This window comes from Scyliorhinus canicula, chromosome 13 (genome assembly GCF_902713615.1).
Source record: "Scyliorhinus canicula chromosome 13, sScyCan1.1, whole genome shotgun sequence".
NCBI classification, from domain to species: Eukaryota; Metazoa; Chordata; class Chondrichthyes; order Carcharhiniformes; family Scyliorhinidae; genus Scyliorhinus; species Scyliorhinus canicula.
Genome location: NC_052158.1, coordinates 78,432,720 through 78,453,542, shown reverse-complemented (window position 1 = coordinate 78,453,542; position 20,823 = coordinate 78,432,720). Strand labels below are relative to the sequence as shown.

Here is a 20,823-nt window from a genome sequence, read left to right as displayed (position 1 = left end):
GGACCTACACACGGACGACAGGATTGCAACACTGGACGAACTGACAGAGAAATTTCGGCTAGCTGGGGGGAACGAGTTACGGTACCTGCAGCTCAAAAACTTCTTACGAAAGGAGACAAGGACGTACCCACAACCGCCACGACAGACACTACTGGAAGACCTACTGGACGCAAGTATCCTAGAGAAAGGGAACGTAGCGACATGTATGACCGACTGGTAGAAAGGGACGACACCGTACTGGACGCAACAAGAATGAAATGGGAGGACGACCTGGGGATTGAGATAGGATGGGGACTCTGAAGCGAAGCACTACATAGGGTCAACTCCACCTCCACGTGCGCAAGGCTCAGCCTGACGCAACTAAAAGTGGTACATAGAGCCCACTTAACAAGAAACCGTATGAGTAGGTTCTTCCCGGAGGTGGAGGACAGATGTGAACGGTGCCAAAGAGGCCCGGCCAATCACGCCCACATGTTCTGGTCTTGCCCCAGACTTGGAGTACTGGACAGCCTTCTTCGAGGCTATGTCCTAAGTGGTGGGGGTGAGGGTGGAGCCATGCCCGATAGTGGCGGTCTTCGGGGTTTCAGACCAGCCAGATCTATTCCTGGGGAGGAGGGCGGACGCCCTTGCCTTTGCCTCCCTGATCACCCACCGTAGAATCCTGTTTGGCTGGCGGTCAGCAGCACCGCCCAGAGCTGCAGACATGCTGTCTGACCTCTCGGAATCTCTCCAAATGGAGAAAATCACATTCGCCATCCGAGGGTCAGACGACGGCTTCCACAGAACGTGGGAGCCATTCATGCAATTGTTCCGGGACCTGTTTGTGGCCAATGAACAAGAGGAAGAATAGTCGGGTGGCCAAGAATCAGGGGAAAATGGACGGGAATCGGGGGAAGGTAGCCGGGGGGGGAGGGCTACGGTTTCATTATGGGGGTTTGATGGCAAGCTAAGGCCCAAAACCAAACTGTAAATAAATGCCCATAAACATGTGCCTCGGCCATATTGGGGAATGTAAAATATATATGCCGGCTAAAGGGGGCGGCCACAGTTGTTATTATGAAGATGCTTACCTGTAAATATACATGTTAATTTTTGCGTGTTTTTTTTTCTTTTCTAATAATTTGTAATTTGTTGGATATAAAATATGAAAACTCAATAAAAAACATTTAAAAAAAAGATATGTTTCTAAAGGTTATGGGGCAAACAGGTATTTGATTGCATGTTCGCGTAAAAAGAAACGTTCGTACAGATTTAATCAAGCTAGGGCTTGGTTCAATGCTGGAACATCGTATGGTTCAAGGCCAACTTTGTTTCACATGAGAGAATACTCATTAGTCCATTTTGCATCACATATTAAAACAACGATCTGCAATGTCCTACAGGTAGCAACAAAGATACATGATTTTCCCTTGTAAATTCCCCTCCAAGTCACATACCATCCTGACCTGGAACTATATCACCCTTCCTTCACGGTCTCTATTTCAAAAACTTCTTATTGACTTATTACTAAAAAATGGCTGCTGTTGGATGTTCTCATTGGAGGGCTCAACAAAGCCCCCTTTGGTTACACTACACTCTTGTTCGTTCAGGCTCCAGAGGATTTATAAGTCTTCTATGAGGATAAATACCTAATTTTCAACATTAAAACAAATACGTTTATAGAGTGTCAGCTTCTTTTTGAGTCACAGACGATATCATACAATGTCATTACAGTGCAGGCAATCCTCGAGAGGGCAGTGTCTAAACAGAGGCGTCAATCTTTTAAAGATCCAACCATATATGATTATGAGGTAAGATGTCAACCAGCTGGGTTTGACCTCCATCAAGCATTAATCTGTTCAGCTCACTCTAGGCTTAAATTTCACTGTTTTCCAAGTCATCTCACCTCATAACTAATAAAAAGCTTGGAAATGAGCCCAGTTTTCATTAATATTGTGGTCTTTGATTTTGCAGTTTGATGGTTTACATCACTCTTTGCGGTCAGTAGGCTGGTGTTAACTTGCACAGAATTCAAACAAAAAGTTCAAAATAAGGGGCAGTGTAGTTATCCTAATTTTCACAATGGAAGACTACTGCCAGAGGAGATTGAGGAATCTGCAAGACTTTCCTGCTGCCAGGAACATGGATACCAAAGAAATGGGGGAAATTTTAACTTGATACTCAGCAGGAATGGAGAAGACGAGCCGCTAAAATGAAATGGCTCGGTTAATGCCAATCCCTGGGTGTACTCATTTTGCCAGCAGCTGAGGAGCTGTCACTAGAATAAGACTTTGATATCATTCAGCATGACATGAGATTTCAAATTTTGTATTCCTGAAAAGAATAGAGACAGGCTGTCAAAGATTTATGTCTTGTAATCATCAGGACAGAATTGTAAGAATACCAAATTTAAAGGGATCAACGATTTAAACTGCATGAGAGTTGGTGCTGATTGGCTAGCCAGAGGAATGTTTGGTGGAGGCATTTACATGGAGAATGCACCTTGTAACAGTTAACTGCCAAGCCTTTGTTCAAATTCAAATTAGACAGGCCGATTCTGATTGGTCAAGGTATTTGCTATGGGGAATGAACCAGGGAATGGTTGTTCCCCAACTTTCTGTTTAGTATGAAAAAGAAACAATGCGTGGAATGCTCTTTCTATTTGCAAAGGACTGGGCCCAGTAAATGACTATATACGGCTCTTAGCTTGTGTAAATTAAGTTACGTATTTTCACGTACAGAGAAAGTTAGCGTGTCCACATACTGTGCCTTTTTCAACTAAACAAAAGCTTGGGGGACACCATTCTCTTGTTCATTCCCCATGGCAATGCCTTGACCAATCAGAGCCGAACTGTCTGGTTTGCAATTCAACAAAAGCTTTACAGTTAACTGTACCCTGGTGCATGCTCTATGGCAATTTTTCTACTAATCAGAATCCCCCTGTCAAACAATCAGCACCCTCGTCTCAAAATATAACTTGTTGTTCCCTTTAGGTTTGGTGTTCTTGTGAATCTGTCCTGACATTTGGTGTTCTTGTGAATAAGTTGTAATAAGTGCAAAATGATAGGTTTTGGTAGTATGTCCATTTTTTCAGCAATACTCAAGTTCTGTACTATCAAGTGACTAATTGTAACTTTTAATTGATTGCCATTGTAGACAAAATATTCTGCAATGCATCATGATGGGCTTTGTGCACACTTCTATCAGCCTGTCTTTGTGATTAACACACATAACACAGGAGGAAAATACGTTTACCAGCTGCATTATAGTTCAAGGGTGAAGTGAGTTAATGATGCACATTTACTTGGTCAAGACAATCTATATAGTTTTCTTTAAAGTTCTTATTTGTTTCATCAAAAATTACTTACCTAATTAGTTCCTTGGGTTTGATCGTAAATATTCTAGAGATTGTTTCAATTGGCAGCTCTCGGTTCTTGTCCTGCAAAATGGTCAGGCAGAAGAGGAAAATGAAGGGGAGTGAGGTCAGTGGAAGAGAGGAATATCTTAATTGTTGCTTGGCTGCCCAAGACTTGCCTGATGTGATTTTAAGGTAGGCCTGTAACTGGGTGCTCAGCAGGAAGCAGTTAAGTGTGTAAGTCCAAATCCTACTCCGTAGTAAGACATGACTGCAATTTTAAAGAACAAATTGTTTGTGTGCTGCACCTACTTAGCTAGTTTGTATTATAAGGAACAGCTGTGCAGGAGCAGGCTATGTGGCTCCTCAAGCCTGCTCAGCCATTCAATCATGGCTGACCTGATTAAAGCCTTAAGTGCACTTTCCATAATTCTTGACCTCCTGCAGCAGATCGAGGATGGCCTAAATATAGTATTTAAGTGTCTGGTATGTCTGTTGACTGTTCTCTGTGCTGTTGGCCAAATCTGGGTGTGGTTACAGAGGTGCAGTTTTCCCTGCATTTGGCAGAGTGTGACAGCAGGCAGAAGGAGCCAGCAGTGAGCGCCACTATTTCACCACTGATCACAAAATCTGGGCCATTATGTATTTCTCACAGCATCACAACACTGCACTTCACAGCCAATGAAGTGTACTTAATATTGTAATGTGGAAAAATGCGACAGCAAACTTGCAAATGATTTGCTTTAGCGACATTATCGAGCAATAAATAAAGGCCGGGACAATGGGAGAACCCTTTCTTAAATTGAACTACAGGATTTTCTCCACCTAAGAGGGCAGAGAGAGCCGCAGTTTAATAAAAAAATGTCTACTAAATGGTACATCCAACAATGCAGCTCTCCCTTAGTACTGAGTTGCCCACCTAGATTATGTACTCAAGTTTCTACATTAGAGCTTGGACCAAGTACCTTGTGAGCACTACCACTGAGTCAACATATCTAACTTCCTCTCGTCTTTCTTTACAAATCAGACCCTTAATGCTTGCATCAATCAGTTGATGGTTCTTGAATGTCTATCTTATTTCCAAGCAACTAGAACTGGATGCAGTATTCAATGTTTCATCTACAAGGATAGTGGTATGTATTAATGTCTTGTCTCAGTGAGTGTCTTTATTGAACTGATCTTAAGATGTCTGCCTCCAGTGGCAGCCTCATGGCATAATCACATGACTACAGAAAGACAGAAGTGTCAATCACCTGGTTACATTTCAAAACAAAACATTCTCACGTTCATGCTGAACAAAAGATGCAACCATTCAGCATACATTTTGGCTAAATCTTTTTCAATTTAATTCTTAGCTATTAAAGCATTGCATCTGAAGCATGTAAGCTGTCCATTTTTCCTTCTTATTTGATCCCCATTGGACTACCTGTTTACATATTTTGCCCAATTTATGCTACTTTTGAATCTTTTCCTGAAGATGGTTTGTTATATTGGAGTTTGGTTTCATAGATAAATCGTAACACATCCAAATGGCCATTGCTCAAGACAGAGTCTGACTGGGCGTGGCAACAGATCATTGGACCAACAAGGTCAATTGTTCCTCACCCATCATTCACTTAGGAGCAGAGATGGCTGCACAGGATTTTTCTCTGGCTAACCCAGACTTGTTGATGCCCATTGCCAACAGTTCTCACTCTACTCCTGCTCAGATTAACCAATGCAGCATAGATGGGAGATCAAACCTGGGACCATCCTGGCCTATGTGTCATAACACAACAGGCCATTTCCTGTCCAGTAATTAAATGTGCTGATTCAGAATACCCTTCGTAGTGGCTAGGATGCAGATAATTTAGGACTCGGGTATCTTTGTTGCATAACCATTGATTTATAATGTGCATAATCCTGTTCTTGGGAAGCTGTAGAAGATGCATTGGTGATTTGTCAGAGCTTCAGTGCGTCAGTTTGGAATAAGGACGAATGTTCAATCAACAACTTATTACAAGTCTAAATGTTTACAAAAAGCCAAGGATCCTGAACTTGGCACATAACTGGATCTCAAAACATGCATTGGAATGACACCTAATAAATGCTGAAATCATTAGAAGCCATGATTGAAATAAAAAGAAAAGCTTTTTCTGAATGCTGCAGTAATGAACATTGAAAATGGACCCCAGAAAAAGCTCCAGTGATAATTGGAAGATATTGGACACTTATACACAAGTTAGAGGATAATAGTCCAAACAAAAGATATTCTGGAAACCATGAGAGAAAATCTTCAGAAAGTTATGTTCAAGGCCCGAGGACTGAGATCTGATTACTGCACTAAATTCACTTTTGAATATTCATTATCATTTGTGAAATATACTAAAAAGCTTTATTTTCTTTTCACGCAGATTCTGCCATACCAGCCAATCTCTACGATGTGATCATTTGCTGATGTATGTGAATTTCCAAGTGAATGCCGTAACTCATTGGCTGAAGCTTATTTCCAATTCCCAAAACTTAAATTCAAAGTACAGAGGGTCATTTTACTTAATCTACCGTGTTGCCATGTTCTCAAATCGATTACAGGATATACAATGGGAAGTTATATGATGTATAGCTCACAAGCAAGAAAGAGAGAGACCGATATTTACAGGTGCACAATGAAAATCTCTCTTACATAATAAATCTCAATGCGTATTCTGCTTAGACAAGGGGCGCGATTCTCCGCTCCCCACGCCGGGTGGGAGAATCGCGGGAGGGCCGGGCGACTCACGACACGCCGCCCCGGCACCCCCGCGATTCTCCCACCCCCCGCTCGGATGAATCGCAGCTCGCCGTTTTTCACGGCGACCGGCGATTCTCTGGCCCGGATGGGCCGAGCGGCCTGACGTTCCCGACTGGTTCACGACGGCGGCAACCACACCTGGTCGCTGCCGTCGTGAACATGGCGTCAAAGTTTTGTTTGTGGCTTGTGGGGGGCGGAGAGGGGAGTGAGCACCACGGCCGTGCTCGGGAGGGGACTGGCCTGTGATCGGTGCCCACCGATCGTCGGGCCGGCATCTCCAAAAGATGCACTCTTTCTCCTCCGCCGCCCCGCAAGATCAAGCTGCCACATCTTGCGGGGCAGCGGAGGGGAAGACGGCAACCGCGCATGCGCGGGTTGGAGCCAGCCAACCTGTGCATGCGCGGCTGACGTCACTTAGGCGCCGCCGTCGCGTCATTCTCGGCGCACCGCCTTGACGCTTGCCGCTCCTAGCCCCCTGGGGGGGGGGGGGTGAATAGGGTGCGAGGAGCGGCCTCCGAGGCCGTCGTGAAACTCGGCCGAGTTCACGACGGCCTTCCCGATGCCGCGCAGGAGTGGAGAATTCCGCCCAAGGTATATGGGGCTGGATTCTCCAAACTGGCGCAAAGCGGCCACAGATTCCCTGTTCCGGCGGGGGGGGTGGGGGGGGGGGGTGTGCTAACAGCCAGGCAGTGTGGAGCTCCCAGCTCGAACTGCCTATACGGCCTGGAGAGTTGCTGGGTCCATGGTCGTGCATGCGCACAGCAGCGGCTACGCCGTGCTTCATGGCAGATGCCACTCACAAAAGGCCCGCGATATAGTCCCCCCCCTTTGGACATCTCGCATGCCCTGGACCGCCCCACCACAGTGCCCCCAGCCCCGAATATGTCCCCCTTTGCCCGCAGATAGGCCCTCCCCCGACTGTGGCGGGGCTGGACCGAGTCTGCAGCTGCAACGCTGAGTTCCCAATGGGTGAGACCACACGTGTCCCGTGCTGTCAGGAACTCGGCCAGTCGGGGGCAGAGCATTGCGGGGCGGGCCTCAGACAATGTTTGGAGGCCATGGATACTCTGAGTACACTGCTTTTGGGGACGGAGCATCGTGACATTGGGGATTCTCCGTCTCATCGCCAAATGCGATTTTGGCTTTGGGGATTGGAGAATCCAGCCAGTGGACTTTACATTGATGATTTAGAGTTGATGGTCTCCTATGAGTGACCAGAATTAGCCTTTGTATTACTCTTATGTAATGGCACAAACAAGCCCCGAAAGCACTCTGGTAATTATATTTATGTCAGCACAAATGTCAAAACATGTGTAAATGATAATTATATTTTAGATAAATGAATAGAAATGGAAATGTATAAGTATTGTGCCTCATGAATACACTCAAGTCATCCATTTATGTCTTGCCTTATGCTGTGTTATGTACGCAAAATCATTCTGCCATTTAGTTTCTATATACCATTGGTTCACATTGGGTATGATTTTCCCTCTTCATTGCGGTTGACACTGTTCCCATTATGCCGGGTGCATAGCGGGAGAGGCATAAAGGTTTTTGCGCCAAGTGCCGAGACACGAGCAATGCACCAAACTTGTGTCGCCCGAGTCATTAAGCTCCTGTAAGTATCTGCAGCCCATTCGAGGCTGCATTCCCCTGGCTCCCGGTATTCACTAGCCACCCGGCGAGGCCTCACACTGGTGTAAATTAGCACTGGCCTCCAGAAACTGAACTTAGATGTGATGGCCACACTGGGGGGCTCAGAGACCATTGGAACACGAGCATGGTTGGTGAGAGAGCAGAGCCTGGCACCCTGGCAGTGCCAGGTTATCACTGCTAGGGTGTCATTGCCAAGGTACGTGGCCTGAGGTGGGTCATGCCTATGAAAGAGGGGGCTAAGTTCGTATGAAGAGGGGTTTTGAAGGGTGAGGGGAGTGAAAGAAGGGGGACCTCATCGTCCCCATATAGGGTATGTTTATTTGGAGGGTGGGGGGCCGTGCCCCGATGCCCACGAGAATGGATGGGTGAGGGGCTGGGTCACCCTCATGCCTAGGTGGTGCAAGGGGCGGGGGGGTCACATGGACGTTTAGTGATGGGGGGGGGTGAAAGTTGCTCCTCTGGGTTGAGGATGGAGGGTGTTGCCCATGTCTGTGGGGAGGGGGGGGGGGTCACAATATCCGTGGATGGGGGCATATGGGACCCTCAACCCAACTTTGAGATTGGGCACCCTTCAAAAATGGTGCTCCAATCTCGGAGGAGGCGGTCTTGCCGCCGTCTTTAGTTCCGCACTGCAGAAAAAAGTCTATGGGCTGGTTTCGCCGTTTGGGGGACGGAGTTCTACTGCCGGAGTTGAATTGCAACTGGTTGACGACATCCCTGGGAGCACAAACTAGGAAGCAATTCAGTGTTCCACCCAAGGCAAATTTATGCATGGTATGGAATACGAGAGATTCCCAGGTAATCCTGATATCCACTTTGACTGGGCAGCCCAATAGCGAGGTCCCGAAAACCCCCGAAAATCGGCCCCGAACATCCTTCACCCGCACCGCACACCAGCCCCCACTCCTGGATTGCCTGGGATCCCCCACCCCCAAATACAGGGTTGACCTGACCCACCCCTCCCACCCCTAGGGACTCCTCTAGTAGGAGGTTCCTCACCGGGACCCCTAAAGTAAGGGGAACACCCCATGGACTCCTAAAAAAGGGAACCCCCACATCCACCCCCAGAAAAGAGACCCCAGACTGGAAGCTGGAGAGCAGCCCAGAAAGCAGTGAGAGGAATTGCAGCTGTAACAGTTACCTTGAAGCTCCATTCCTCACTGGAAAGCTGTGAAATGTGTTTGGTTTCCACAGATCCATTTGCAACAAAACATTCATAGCACTCTAGTAGTGTTCAGTGATTGACAGTTTCTACAAACCATTGCAGCTTTGATTCATTCATCTCCCTTTATGGTTCAATCGTTTCAGTGGTGAAACCCCAATGTTTATAAACATTGATCACATCAAAGAAAGGTAAGTGCTTTCCAAACACTAAATACATTCCAATCACTCAATCTTGTGATGTCACTGCACTTACCTCTCTTTGAAGCTTAGCTGATGATAAATCAGAACACTAAAGGCATGTTACCATCAGGTTAATCTTGAAGGGCACTAGAAAGAGGTATGGGATCAGGGACTAGAACATGGGACAGCTGGTGGGGTTTGAATGGGATGATCTTATTCTGCCAGTGTTGAGCACTGCAAGAGATTCTGTTTCATTCACAAACTTATTTTCGACGAGTAGTCTGACAACATGGCTATAATCTTGGAGTTAAGATTGAATGTCAGAAAATTGATTTTTTTGTTAAATTTAGAGTTCCCAATTATTTCTTTTCCAATTAAGAGGCAATTTAGCATGGCCAATCCACCTAACCTGCACATCTTTGGGTTGTGGGGGTGAAACCCACGCAGACACGGGGAGAATATGCAAACTTCACACGGACAGTGACCGAGGGCCAGGATTCAAACCCGGGTCCTCAGCGCCGTAGGCAGCAATGCTAACCACTGTGCCACATGCCGCCCCTAGGAAATTGATGTTTAATGATTAGCTTAGTTTACGCACAATTGAAGTATGTCAACCCAATGCTGTTTTTATGTGGAATTCTGGGACACAAGCTCATCACATGACTCGGTCATACCATCACATTCAAACTTGACAAGGGACAAGGAACATCTGGCCTTAAGACGGTAATGTAATACGTCAAGGTTGAACAATTACTGCTACGGAGCCATCCAACTCCCTTGCAATTAAAGTGATGAGCTCTGTTCCCTAAAGCCAAAGTCCTATTGTCCAAAGAAAAACAAGTATTAAAACTTTCAGACTTCTGCATTAATAAGTGCAGTTTAACTTGTGATGTGCAAAGGAAGTCACTTTATTTCACACTATGTAACCATCTTTGATTTTGTAAGTTTAGTATTAAGTTCTGTAGTTAGTTTTTGTAACTCTGTAGTGCTTTTAAATTGTAATCTCCGTTTGATGAATGTACTGTGTTGTGTTTAGCAGACCAATCACTTTCAAACACGGATATGTAATTTCTGTAACTTTGTAAACTTACAAAACTAGGGGCCTCACGGTAGCATGGTGGTTAGCATCAATGCTTCACAGCTCCAGGGTCCCAGGTTCTATTCCCGGCTGGGTCACTGTCTGTGTGGAGTCTGCACGTCCTCCCCGTGTGTGCGTGGGTTTCCTCCGGGTGCTCCGGTTTCCTCCCACAGTCCAAAGATGTGCGGGTTAGGTGGATTGGCCATGCTAAATTGCCCGTAGTGTAAGGTTAATGGGGGGATTGTTGGGTTACGGGTATACGGGTTACGTGGGTTTAAGTAGGGTGATCATTGCTCGGCACAACATCGAGGGCCGAAGGGCCTGTTCTGTGCTGTACTGTTCTATGTTCTATGTTCTATTCTGCAAGTTCAATTGACTTACACCAAAGCACTGACAGATAGAACAAAAACATACTATATTATCTCAGAAAAAAACATAAGCGGCTGTTTTAATGAAGTCCTATAGATCAATAAGACATCCAACAAATCCACATTCTTAGACATTGCATGCTGTCTTATCTCAAGTAAAAGCAGACATGAAAACGCTTCACACTTATATTCTAATAGTACATGCACGGTGTTAGTACTTTGTAAAATTCTTTATTAGTTTTAAGGTGAAAAGCAATTTTACCACTCTATTCTTTGTTTCAAAAGTAAAGTTCATTCATTCCAAGTAAGCACCAAGAACTAACAGCAACCTCCAAATAACTTGTCGAAAACAGAGTCACTGATAGGGGTCTGATTTAATACCAGTTAAATGAGGTTTTGAGACGATGAGCACAAGATATCAATCATAAGGGCGTGACAGCATATTTTCCACACCCTGAACAAATGGGCAAGGGAGAGTTCAAAACATTATTTGGTCTTAGTAAAAAGTAACAGAAACAAACTTTAATAAGAGGGATGGTCCCACAGTAGACATTAGAGGGTCCCACAGTAATTGACACACTGGAGGGCCAGTCAGAGGACCATGGGAAATGGCACCACTATATGACCATCACCCTTGAGAAACCAATTACAAACTGATCGTGCCCACCGTGACCAATCACACCTCTTCGGACAATCAGAATGCAAAAACATTATTGATCACGCTGTGGCTTGGAATAAGTTAATAAGCAGGAGCTTTCACTGAGCACGTTAAACAAGTGTTTTTGTTAAAGCAGTGGTTTCAGACTATTCAGCACAGATGTCTGGCTGAAATTAATAACACCAGGTTAAAGTCCAATATGTTTGTTTCAAACACCAGCTTTCGGAGCACTGCTCCTTCCTCAGGTGAATGAAGAGGTATGTTCCAGAAACATATATATAGACAAATTCAAAGATGCCAGACAATGCTTAGAATGCGAGCATTTGCAGGTAATTCAGTCTTTACAGATCCAGAGATTGGGGTAACCTCAGGTTAAAGAGGTGTGAATTGTCTCAAGCCAGGACAGTTGGTAGGATTTCGCAAGCCCAGGCCAGATGGTTGAGAATGAATGTAATGCGACATGAATCCCAGGTCCCGGTTGAGGCCGCACTCCTGTGTGCGGAACTTGCCTATAAGTTTCTGCTCGGCGATTCTGCGATGTCGCTCGTCCTGAAGGCCGCCTTGGAGAACGCTTACCCGGAGATCAGAGGCTGAATGTCCTTAACTGCTGAAGTGTTCCCCGACTGGAAGGGAACATTCCTGCCTGAAGATTGTCGCGCGATGACCGTTCATTCGTTGTTGCAGCGTCTGCATGGTCTCGCCAATGTACCACGCTTCGGGACATCCTTTCCTGCAGCGTATGAGGTAGACAACGTTGGCAGAGTTGCACGAGTATGTACCGTGTACCTGGTGTATGATGTTCTCATGCATAATGGTGGTATCCATGTTGATGATCTGGCACGTCTTGCAGAGATTGCCATGGCAGGGTTGTGTGGTGTCGTGGTCGCTGTTCTGAAGGCTGGGTAGTTAGCTGCAAACAATGGTTTGTTTGAGGTTGCGCAGTTGTTTGAAGGCAAGTAGTGGGGGTGTGGGGATGACCTTGGCATCCAAGGCGGCCTTCAGGACACGCGACAACACAGAATCGCCGAGCAGAAACTTATAGCCAAGTTCCGCACACGAGTGCGGCCTCAACCGGGACCTGGGATTCATGTCGCATTACATTCTTCCCCCACCACCTGGCCTGGGCTTGCGAAATCCTACCAACTGTCCTGGCTAGAGACAATTCACACCTCTTTAACCTCGGGTTACCCCTATCTTTGAATCTGTTAAGATTTAATTACCTGCAAATGCTCGCATTCTAAGTATTGTCTGGCATCTTTGATGAACATACCTCTTCATTCACCTGAGGAAGAAAAAGTGTTCCGAAAGCTAGTGTTTGAAACAAACATGTTGGACTTTAACCTGGTGTTGTAAGACTTCTTACTGTGCTCACCCCAGTCCAACGCCGGCATCTCCACATCATGACATTAATAAGTTCCAGAAGATTCTTCACTGCCTACAGCTCACAAGCACGAATGGTTATTCTGACTACAGCAGCATCTGGAATCTATTCAGGGGACTGTGACCATTCTCTACGGTTGTGAAGCTGCTGGAAAACACTTGTTTCAAATACAACTATTTTCTGTCCGTAGGCCTTCCTTAATGCTGGTAGAATTGAGAGGTATGTAGATAATCTGCATGAAATCTGAGAATATAGCCATGACCAGGCAGGTTACTCACATCATGATGTGATGGTTGCTTTTTCTAGCAAGCTGGAACATTTTGCACTGCTTATGACCATTAAACCTTTGTTCACATGTGACTATTGATTCACATAGGGGCTGGGATTCTCCAATAATAGAGCTATGTCCCCAAGCCCGGCAGAAAACGGGTGCGAAGCACTCTGGACTTTGTTCTAAAATGTCTGGGGTGATTCTCCCTTTTTAAGGGGGCTTGCAGGGCCCCAGCATGCACCACGCAGGTCCTGCTGCCAATACGGGGCACGGCACTTCCGGCCATGGGTCCACGCATGCGCCCTGCAAAACCGGGCCACTGGGACTAGCTCTGGTGCAGAAGGCACTTATTCAAAAGGGAAATGTTGCATAAACAGGACTGCATCCAATAGTCTTGTGCGGAGGTTTAGTACAATGTTCAGGGAGGGTTTGAACTAAATTGACAGGGGATGGACACCAGCATATAGAAGTAGAAAAGGTGAGTAAGTGAGAGTGTTGGACAGTACTATAGAAAACAGAAGTTTCAGATTGGATAAGAGCGGACTAAGGAGGGCTGAAGGGAAAGCAAAGATAGGATTACATGCATGATGGAAACACACTGTGTTGAATAAGGTTTGTGAGCTGGAAGCACATATCTGTATGGAAATATGATGTAGCGGCAAGAACTAAAATGTGGCTTAAAAATGGTCAGGACTGGGTGCTTAATATATAGAAAGAGAAGGAGAAATAAAGAGGTAGAGTGGTAATGCTGATTAATGCAGTTTGGAAAGAGGAGATACCCTGAAGGGGGCAAGGTTCAGAGTTAGAGTTCAGAAACAAAAATGGGAAGATAGAGGCTGCACATAGCCCAGTTTTGTGTACTGAGGAGCTCTGCTTGCCAATGGGATTGTCCCTATGGGATTGTCCCTATGGGATTGTCCCTGCCCCCCACCATCCAAACACCCATGCAGGGCACCCCTGGCCCGAGCACCACCATGCAATAAAGCCACCCTGGTAGTGATACCTTGCCACTCTGGCAGTGCCCCTGCCAGTGTCCCCTGGACACTTTGGCAGTGCCAGGCTGGCACCCAGGTCACACCACCAAGGTGCCAGCCTGGTAGTGCCAGGGTGTCAGCCTGGGAGTGCCAGGGTGCCTGGGAATCACCCTGCTCCAAGGTCATGCACCTTGGGGCTTCAGATTCCTTGGGAGACCCCAATGAATGCCATTCAATCTGGTGCCCATTTGTGGAGACCAGCACTGAACGGTGCTTGCCCGAGGTCTCTGGTGCAAAGGTGATAGATCCTGGCGCCTCAGGTACCTCAGGAAACTGCATATTAAAGTGAGACTAGTTATCTTGCTTTAATATGCAGACTTGCCTGAGAGTGATCACACCCACAATGAGCAGGATTTACATCACAAAGTCTCATAGGATCGTGTTAGATTTCACAAGGCATTGTGAGCCTGGTAGATCCCAGGACTGGGGTCTCCAGGCTTCTATAGGCCACACTGCCCCACTGTGAACTGCTTTTCGGCTGCAGAGTTCCCACTAAACCACGCCCAATGTCACAGTTCTAAAGACTGCATCTCAATCTTTGAAGCTGGCAGTGCATATTGAGAGAATGATTATCAAGTAATATGGGATCTTGGGCTTCATAAAGAGACGTATGGAGTATAAAAATAGGGAAGATATGCTGAACCTACCCAAGGTTCTGGTAGCAAGGGCGAACTGGATTGTACTGAGGGGAGCTGGCATGTGGGCTGAATGGCCTCATTTTTTGCTGTAAATGACTCATGACTGGAGGTGAACATGTCAATGACAACGCACTAGGGTAGTCGAGCAGAGCAGCATCTGGATGGGGAAAACAGGAATTGCAGTAGGTCATTAAGTCCCTCAAGCCTGTTCAGTCATCCAATTAGATCATGGTTGGTCTGTGTCTTAACTTGTTCTATCTATCTTGGTTCCATATACCTTGTATCCTTACCTAACAAAAGTCTATCATTCTCCGCCTTCAATAAAGTAAATGTGCTGAGGTAATTTGAAGTGAGAACTGCTTTTAACAGAACGGCGTCAGCTACCGAAGTGACAGAGAAAAGCAATGAGGCCCAGCAGAGTGTGAAACTGCTGTCACTTCACTGAAAAGGAGCACAGAATGGCAGATTAAGTGAACCCACATGCTCAGGGACTAATATGGAAATATACTTGGCAAATAGTGACTCATCTCTCATCTGCTCCAACACATCCAAACTGTTCTGGAGTTAACCTTATAAAGCTTACAAAAACATTTCTGAAACAGATCTCCAGTGACAAAATTAGCATTTTTAAGAGTGATATAACTAGAACTGATCAAGTAACACTGCACAAAAGCAAACACTGTGGATACTGGAAATCTGAAAGCAAATGCTAGAAACACTCAATTGGCCTGGCAGCAACTGTGGCAAAACAGTTAACATTCAGGCTGATGACCTTCTGTCAAAATTGGTTTGATGTAGGGTCATTGGCCCGAAATGTTAACTCTGCTTCTCTCTCTACAGATGCTGCCAGAACTGCTGAGTTTTTGCAGCATTTTCTGATGTTCTATAACCAGTAGTCTGAGCAAATTTCAATGTGGCCTTTGTGCTACTTTTAACTCTCAGACGTCTAATCAGTGGAACATGCTCTTTATTGAATGTTCTACAGCGTTCCAACATGATTATTGGGCTGTTATAAAGAAATATCTGTGTTGGGCAAATGAAACCGTGTCTGGAGCTAAACAGGCATCCTATTTCACTCTCGAGTTAAATGAGCAGCAAATAAGATTTACAATTTGGCTGTTAAATTTAATGGAATCCTAGTATGCGCAATATGTTCAGTAAAACAGGTTGCTTAGAATCAGTCTTTCATGGTGTATATGGCTCTCGTTTTAAATGGACTGACATGGATTTGCAAATTCAATGTTCACGTCAGCTAAGCATGAATATTTCCCTTCATTCAGACACATTTTCTTTGATATCACTGGAATAAAGAATTGGATGAGTGTCTCACTTATGCAAGGGCTGGATTATTTCTGGTGCTGATTCTAATGTCCCCAGAAAACCGCTTGTTTAACATGTTCAAAAGGTGGAATGTGATTATGCTCCTTCCAGTATGGTCAATTGCAAATGGAAGAGGAGCATTACTCTATGTGAAGTCCTACTGACCAACTGCATTACTATTCTATTAGCCTGTTACACTACACCTCCCCACCACAATATATCTACTTCCTAACAACAATATGAAATTATGTTTCAATCTATTTACATTGCATTTCTATAGCTACAGATCGACGATCCTTCCCCCACACGTCACTGTTATGAGGGATTCATTCTCCCAATGTTTGCTCGGCCCTGAGGCATGACATCTTGCAGATATGCAGGAATCCCTCTGTATCTTGGAGGACACCATTAAGAGAAAAATAGGTCAATAACTTTGAAGAGCGGCTGATAATTGGCGTGTAGAATTCAGAACGGTTTAACTGGAAGGATTGTGGAATGCGTTCCAAAGAAAGACTGATGCAAGAAAGAAGATTGAAGGACAGCCGCACTTTAACTCTTTTGAACGAGAAGAGAAAGAATTAAGACCCTCTCAGGAATATTCTGCTCCCTCGAAGCACGTTGGGCAAAAAAAAAACTTGAGAAGAAGCAGAAACTTCAACTCTAATGAAGACTTTCACTGCTGCATCGAAGATGAAATTGGTTTTGGAGATCGGAGGTTCTGACAAACCTGGATGAGAAGAACAACAAAGGTTCCTGTAGACGTTCCAGGAAACAAAGAAAAGATGAGTTCTTGAAAGGACATTCTCTTTCTGTAGATGGTGCCAAACTTTGCTCTGTGTGAGGCTAGCTCTGCAGATTGTGTCATGTCCTCTGCACTGAAGGACAGCTGCAGTGCAAGGAAACTTTAGCTGAGGCTGAACTGTGCGCATCGATTTACTTTCACCCATGGAAAGAGATGCTACCAACGCTTTGGCAGTATGATCCTCTGTGGACTCAATCAAGTTACTCTCCCTAGAAGTCTCTTTATAGTTAACTAGCAATATACAAGGCACTGCATTGATAGGTTCAATAGAATAAAGGTCTGAATGCTGCTCTGCACGAAACATAGGGAACTCCTAAAAAAAAAGAACAACGTGACTTCATATAGTGAAGCTGTTAATTGGAACACTGTACCAACCTGTAAGACCTCAGGTGCGATTCTCCGTTGGCCGACGGCAAAATCGTGAAACGCGATTTGGTGGAGAATAGGAGCTCCCCGTTGTAGCGAGAAATCGGAACGCCATTTTTAATTGGCGTCCTGATCTCCGGAGGCCCCCAAAATAATCCCCAACCACCCGCCAGGCCGCAAGCTATATGGGAAGATCACTGGCAACCCCCCCCCCCCCCCCCCACCACACTCCGCAACACCCACCATTGGGCAAACCCAGACCTATTGATTATGTGCAAAAAATGTCAGCGTGGTACCTTGGCAGTGCCCTGCCAGCTGGCGGTGCCAGGCTGGCACCCAGATGGCATTACCGCGATGCCAGGCTGGCACAGCCAAGGTGACTGGGCACCAGCCTACCCAAAGGGAATGCAGCTGGGAGTGTCCCTACCCCTCGGAGACCCCCATGAGTGCCGTTCCGTCTGATCCCCGTTTGTGGAGACCAGTACCGAATGACGCTCGCCCACGTCCCTGCAATGTGAATCCCAAAGCCTCAGGTGATGTGCTGGGTACTCTGGATCTGTGGAGGCTGCGTTTACCTCTGCAGTAACACATACAGGCTACCAAAACTTGAAATAGTACAACACTATTTTATTAAGCTAGGAACTGTTGAACATACTTTCACTGTGGGTCGACACTATGTTAGATTAAACTGAAGACCTATGCCTATCCTAACCAGTCTATACTCTGAGCACATGGTAAAGATCTGTGCTACTAGCTGTGAGCTCTGTCCTTCTTAGAGGCTGCACCCCGAATGAGCGGGAAAACTAGTGCCCTCTGTCTTTATAGTGAGTGTGCTCTAACTGGTGATTGGCTGCTGTGTTGTGTGTGTTGATTGGTCATGCAGTGTGTCAATCAGTGTGTGTCTGCACCATGATATACTGATGTGTATATTATGACATCAGGTACCTCGGGAATCTGAACATTAGAGTAAGGCTTAGTGCCTCGCTCTGATTTGCAGATTTGCCAAAAAGCGATCCCTCACTTCGTGGGCGGGATTCACGTTGTAACGTCTCATGAGATTGCGTTGAATTTTGTGAGGCATTGCACGCTTGGTAGATCCCGAGAGCTGGGTATCCTGCCTTTCAACAGCCATGCTGCACCGCAGCAAGCTGCTTTTCCGGAGCAGTGTGGCCGGAGGATTACATCCTACATATAAGATAGGAAAGACCCGACTCTATGTGTTTCTCTCTCCGTCTCTCTCTCATCTAGCCCATTACTCCTGATGTCACTGAGACATTATGGTCTATGTCACTCATTAGCATAACTATTCTATTAACCTTTACACTAAGACCAGGATCAAATGCATCAGTATGTGCTTAATTAGTGCATGTTTCATTGTCTGAGTGCTCAATGTAGCACAGAGGTCGTACTGAATACTGCTTCTTATTTAGGACACCAAATAAAGTTTTGGGTGGCCTCAGTTGAATGCATGTCACTGAATTGGCCTACATAAAACTGAATTACTTCAGTTTCTACCCAAAGAGTGTTCGGAATTATATTTACTTGTCTTAGAGGACTTTAAGTGAAGGTTCACCTGATTTTTAAAAATTACTTTGTGGGACGCGACAACATTAGTTGTCCTTGAGAAGGTGGTGGCAAGATTGATTCCTGCATTGAGAGGGTTGTCCTTTGAGAAGAGATTGAGTAGGACATAACATCATAAATAGGAGCAAGAGTAGACATATACAATCCATTGAGACGGCTTCACTATTCAACACCACCAAGGCTGACTTTAAGCCTCAGTTTCACCTTCCTTCCCAGTTTCACCTTCGTTTCCATTCCCTGTATCCCTGGATTCCCTGTGACCAAAATTCTGTCTCGGTCAGTCTTTCAGTCCTTAAATATAGTCAATGATGGAGTATCCACAACCATCTGAGGCAGACAATTCCAAGGATTCAAAATCCTTTGAGTTAAGACATTACAGGGCAAGGTTAAGAAGATTATGAGGGTATGGACAGGGTGGATAGGGAGCAGCTGTTTCCCTCAGCTGAAGGGTGTGTTACGAGGGGACACAGGTTCAAGATCATGGGTTGGAGGTTTGGGGGAGTGTGAGACAAACGTTTTTACCCAGAGGGCGGTAACAGTCTGGAATGCATTGCTTGGGAGGGTGGGAGAGGCGGATTGCCTCACATCCTTTAAAGAGTACCTGGATGATTATTTGGCACATCATAACATTCAAGGCTATGGGCCAAGTGCTGGCAAATGGGATTAGGTAGACAGGTCAGGTATTTTTCATGCGTCGGTGCAGATTTGATGGGCTGAAGGGTCTCTTATGTGCTGTATTCTGTGATTCTGTCATTTCACCTCATCGCAGTTCTAAATGATAACTCTCTTACCCCTGGACTGTTTCCCCATATTCTAGATTTTCCAGCCAGAGGAGGCAACCGTTCAGTGTTTGCCCTGTCAAACCCTCTGAGAATTTTGTATGTTGCAATGTATCACCTCTCATTCTTTTAAACCCCCAAGAATACAGACACAATTTAAGCCTCTCAACATAAGACACCCCCTCAGGTAGTGAAACTTTGCTGTATGGCCTTCAATGCAACCATTTCCTCCCTTAAATATGAAGACCAAATCTGCACATAGCATTCTAGGTGTGGTTTCACCTGAGCCCTGACCAACTGTAACAAGATGTATTTTTTTCTTGTACTTCAATCTTTATTGTCACAAGTAGGCTTACATTAACACTGCAATGACGTTACTGTGAAAAGCCCCTAGTCACCACATTCTGGCGCCTGTTCGGGTACACAGAGGGAGAATTCAGAATGTCCAAATTACCTAACAGAACAGGTGGGATTCTCCGAAATGGAGGCAGAGTATCCGTGCCGCCGCGAACGCCATCGCGCTTCACGACGGCGCTAAACGGGCGCAGGCACTCCCAATTCTGGCCCGGCGCTGGAGCAGTTCACGCCGCTCCAGCCTCCCTTCCCGAGGCCAAGTGGGCGCCACGCCAACCCGCGAATGCGCAGGGGACTTCCTCAACGCGCCAGCCCCGACGCAACTTGGCATGAAGGTTCAGGGGCCGGCCGCGTAATAAAATAGGGCCGAGGCTGGAGAGGCTGGCCCGCCGATTGGTGGACCCCGATCGCGGGCCAGATCCCATCGGAGACACCCCCCCCCCCCCCGGTAAAGGAGCCCCCTTCCCCGCCCACAGGCCGCCCCCCCCAACCCTACGCGCAGTGTTCCCGTCGGCTGCGATCAGGCGTGAACGGCACTGGCAGGACTCTGCTGTTTACGCGCAGTTGCTTGGCCCATCAAGGCCAGAGAATCGGCGGCCCAGCCACAGACAGCTCCAAACGCGCCGGCGCAAATGGCACGGATTCTCCGCTCCTCGGAGAATCGCATGCCGGCGTGGCGCGGTTGCAGCGATTCTCCGGCCCAGCGCGGGGCTCGGAGAATCCCGCACTCCGGGAGCAATTCTCCGCAACCACGATGGGTGGGAGAATAGCGGGAGGTCCGCTCCCGCACCTCCCGCTATTCTCCCACCCCCCCCCCCCCAAAATGGCGTGTCCGGTTTTGTGACACGCCGCTCGGAGAAACGCGGGCCGCCGTTCTTCACGGCGGCCCGCGGTTCTCCGGCCCGGATGGGCCGAGCGGCCTGCCGTTCCCGACCTGTTCACGACGGCGGCAACCACACCTGGTCGCTGCCGTCGTAAACATGGCGCGCCAGGTAAGTGTGGGGCCTGTGGGGGGCGGATCGGGGATCGAGCACCACGACCGTGCTCGGGAGGGGACGGGCCCGCGATCGGTGCCCACCGATCGTC

The 20,823-nt window shown here is 46.6% G+C and overlaps 1 protein-coding gene across 3 annotated transcripts in view; it reads right to left on the bottom strand.

The window, feature by feature from the left end:
- Window positions 1-20,823, bottom strand: part of ppp2r3a (protein phosphatase 2, regulatory subunit B'', alpha) — a 468,043-nt gene that overhangs the window by 318,615 nt on the left and 128,605 nt on the right. Inside the window, exon 3 of one of the 3 annotated variants that reach the window (XM_038815671.1) lies at window positions 3,348-3,418. The exons of the other annotated variants lie outside the window; for them this stretch is intronic. The gene's annotated coding sequence lies outside the window, so the exon portion shown is untranslated. The remainder of the gene's footprint in view (window positions 1-3,347; window positions 3,419-20,823) is intronic. 3 annotated transcript variants of the gene reach the window in all.